This window comes from Podarcis vaucheri (genome assembly GCF_965113315.1).
Source record: "Podarcis vaucheri genome assembly, chromosome: 16".
Classification (NCBI taxonomy): Eukaryota; Metazoa; Chordata; class Lepidosauria; order Squamata; family Lacertidae; genus Podarcis; species Podarcis vaucheri.
The window spans coordinates 44,414,387-44,418,812 of record NC_138754.1 but is presented as its reverse complement, the minus strand read 5'-3'; positions in this window follow the sequence as shown (position 1 = coordinate 44,418,812).

Genomic DNA, 4,426 nt, shown 5'->3' with positions numbered 1-4,426 from the left:
CTCCAAACCATAAAATGTTTAAAATAAGTCCTGTGGAATTTGATTGATCTGGCGCGACCCCCGCTAATTGATTTGCGATCCTCAATTAGCTCTTTACTGCCCGGCACACTTCTCCTGCCGCACGCTCTGCTCCGAGCTCTCAGTCACGCCGTAGCAGAGATATCACAGCGGTGTAAAACTGTCACGTAGCTTTGGCTTCCAGACAAACACACACAGTCCAGGTTTGTCTATTTACAGCTTTTATTCCAACATTTCTCAGGAATTTCCAGGACTATTTGCAGCCATGACAAAACTGCATCCTTTCCCCACAAAGTACAGAGTGGGACTGGCATACTCTTCCCAAGCTCCTCCCAAGCTTCCAAAATTGACGTCAGAATGGTGTGGCATCATGGGAAGAACTTAACCCGTTAAGTTCCAACCTCAACACCCCCCCTTGCTGCACCTTCTGACAAGACCCTTTTGAGCTCAACACCTTACCCTTTGCCTTGTGCTCCTTCCCAGCATCTTTCCCAGGCACCTGTTGAACCCCTTCAACACTTCCAGAATCACACTGTGCGAATTTCGCCCACGCACATGTTGCCTGGTACCTTTCAGGTGGAATGCCCTTTGTTGTGCGACTAGACCGTCTGGGCACAAACTCAGATGTTACCTCTGACTCACTGCCACCAGGAAATGTGTCCTCAGCATCACGGGATTCCCCCTCTGACTTAAAACGTTTTCGAATCCTCTCCATTACACTCACAGGAGAACTGGGCTCGCTTTTGGGTGTTCTCCTAACATCTTGTGGAGAAACTACCGATACCTCCTCCTGTTCCTGACTTTGGTCAGTTACCTGATCGTCATCATCAGACTCAGCCTCTCCTTCCTCCCCCTCAGAATTTTCCTGTTCTGAATCAGAGAGACACTCTGAAAGAACATCACGCTTGACAGCAGCTTGTGTCTTTTTATCCTGCTCATAGAACTCAGCGTGTTTACTGATCAGTAACTTACTCTGATCACCTGATGGAAATGCAAACCTCCATGCACTCGCTGTTGGCTCATACCCACAGAAGATCATTTTTCGGAACTTGGATCCATCTGGCCCCTGCAAAGCAGCAGGTACCGGCACAGACGCACGTGACCCGAACATACGCAAAAAATGAATCTGGGGTTTCCTGCCATGCAACAAACCAAATGGTGTGTCCCCTACCATGGAATTGTAGGTGCGATTCCAGGTGAAGCTTACATACTTGATTGCCTCCAGCCAAAACCTTGGAGGTAACCCAGAATCTTCCAGCAACACCTGTGCAGTTTTAACCAGAGCCTGACACTTCAGCTCTGCCACCCCCCACTGATTGGGTGAAGTCACTGTGTGACGTATCCCTTTCTTGTGAAAGTACTTCTGCAAAGCAGAACCTGTAAACTCAGCTCCTCTGTCACTTGTGACAGCTTGCACTTTGGTGGAAAACCTTTGCTCCACCCCCTCAATCCACCCTTTGATCAGCTGTGCTGCATCATCCTTGGATTTGAGGCCATGTATCCAGGAATTCTGAGTAAAATCCTCCTGCATCGAGAGCAGAAACCTTGACCCTCCCAGACTTGGTTCCTTCACAGGACCCCACAAATCTATGTGAATCAGTTCAAAAGGCCTAGTGGTTATCCTCTCAACCTTTGGATAACTGCATCCTTTTACCTTTGCCAGTTTGCAAGTTTCACAACTTACAGCATGTCCACATTCTGAGATCTTACAACCATTGGAAACTTCCGGCAGCACCTGTAGTTCTTCTAGAGAACTATGAGCTGTACATGTATGCCAAGCATGTATGCATGAATCATGATTGGGAATTGTAGCACGCAGTGCTTGTGCTTTCTCAACCTTCCCACCACCCTCCAGAGACGTTTTAAGAATGAAGAGATCATTCTGCCCCTTTTTAACCTTGGCAAGCATCCTCCCTCCTTTGGAGATTGTGCACACATCACCCTGAAAACAAACCGTAAATCCCTTTTTCAGTAAATAAGGCACAGATAAAAGACAGTGGTGCATCCCAGGAACAGTACAACACTCCAACGTTTCCTGTAAAATACAAAAATGCAAATTTACAGCATTAGTCAATTTTCTTTTCTGTCCATTTGCAAACAGTACAGTTTTCCCGGCAGGAATTGCCGTGCAGTTCCACCTCTCGACAGCAAGTGTCTCTGGAATCAAATTGCGATTAGCTGCAGAGTCAATAACAAAACTTAGCTCTTGGCTTGCCCCACAGCTGTCTTCAGCCAACGCCAGACTAGCCGTGATCTGATAAATCTCCTCACGTTGTTTTCTTGCGTTCCCACGCTGGCCTCCTCTTCCAGACTGGTTCCCATGGTAACCCGACTGATTCCCATGGAAGGTGTCCTTGAAGCCTTCCTGTGCAGCTGCTCTCGCTTTCTGTGGGCAGTCTCTTTTGAAATGACTGTGAGATCCACACACGTAGCACCGACGAAAACCAGTGGAAAAACACTGCCTGGGGCTCCTCCCAGCTGGCCTCCTTCTCCTTCTTCCGGAAAAGCACTCCTTGCCAGCTCCGCCCCCCCTGAACTGCCGCTCCATTCCAGCAGATTCAGTGGAAAACTTTTCAAACTTGCCTTTGGAACTTTCCGCCCCCCCGACTTGCTCACTAGCACTCCTTGAGGCTAAATCATCAGGAACAGGGGCTCCAGCCATCTCTAGGCTTTCAGCTTCCATCTGCCCTAGTCCTCCTGCTGAGCCTTCACACAAACGTTTCAGCACACTCCAGGCCTCACACGCAGATTCAATGCTCTCCAGGTGATGTTGCAAATTAGCATGAACACCTGCTCTCAACATGCAGACCTCAGCTCTCATAGCTTTCTCCCTCTGCATTTTCTCCTCCAGAGAAACAGACTTCAGCTTTCCTGCATCTCTGTCCACCAGTTGCACTGGTTCCCTCTGGGAAATGTCCCAAACTTCCGTGGCTATGAACCACGCTCTCACCCATCTTGCCCAGGTATTCCACGCTTGGGCGGTGAGTTCCTCAAGCTGTTCAAACGGAGCTTGAATCACCTCCTGGCCATCTGCCATGTTTCCCCGTTCTCCCAAGTTGGCCCCAAGCTGTACTTACAAAAGCACCAGCTCCTCTGGCGTGGAGAAACGTTTCCTTGCTGCTGCTCTCAGCTCACAGCTCCACAGCATTCAGCAACAGCGTCTTTCAGCTTGCTTGCTTGCCTCCGCCTCCTTTCGTGCTCCTCTGCTAGACACCGCAGATTTCACAACTCCCGGCAGCCTTCCGTGACAGGTTTACGATAGGTGATTTAGGTCATCCATAACCTGTGGAATTTGATTGATCTGGCGCGACCCCCGCTAATTGATTTGCGATCCTCAATTAGCTCTTTACTGCCCGGCACACTTCTCCTGCCGCACGCTCTGCTCCGAGCTCTCAGTCACGCCGTAGCAGAGATATCACAGCGGTGTAAAACTGTCACGTAGCTTTGGCTTCCAGACAAACACACACAGTCCAGGTTTGTCTATTTACAGCTTTTATTCCAACATTTCTCAGGAATTTCCAGGACTATTTGCAGCCATGACAAAACTGCATCCTTTCCCCACAAAGTACAGAGTGGGACTGGCATACTCTTCCCAAGCTCCTCCCAAGCTTCCAAAATTGACGTCAGAATGGTGTGGCATCATGGGAAGAACTTAACCCGTTAAGTTCCAACCTCAACAAGTCCTGTGTTCAGAGCCTTTAAAAAAGAAAAGAAAAAAGAAACCAGAAGTGGCTCACCCTGATAGCAGTGTTTTGCTCTGGCTTTCCAGGAGGGAGAAGGCAAAGCAGTGGAAAGGTCAATGTGGCATTGTTGCACCAGTGGAGCCAGTCCAATGCTCCCATCAGTGCACTTGTGCTGTATTGTGTTGACCTCCACACTGCCTTGCCCCAGTTGGTAAGCAGCAGCAACTTTCCTACTAGGAAACTAGAGTTGTGGCTCCACCTCACCAGGCAAGCAGCCTCTGGCAGAAACTACTTTGAATGAAGCATGAATGTCAGTTCCTCACTTGAGCACACTTCTTTGTCACCTTTCTTGATGTACGCTTGATGCAATTACAGAGTTGGGATGATTTGCTGGCATCAGAACCTCGCTTCCACAAATTTGTGTAGCTGTTCTTGGCATCTGCCTAGATTCTCTGCTGCCTTGGTTTAGTGCTCCAGGGGTGCCAGTTCAAACTTCAGCGAGGGGGGGGGGGCAGCACAAGATTCTCTGTAAGATTTTAAAGCCTGCTTGTGGATATATTTAAGATGAATTTGATGCAAAGCAGTGTGCATTAGGAACCTTCCTTGCATTTACCCTTTTCATACCTCATGTGGTCTAAACCACAGAGCCCTAGGGCTTGCCGATCAGAAGGTCGGCAGTTCAAATCCCCGTGACGGGGTGAGCTCCCGTTGCTTGGTCCCTGCTC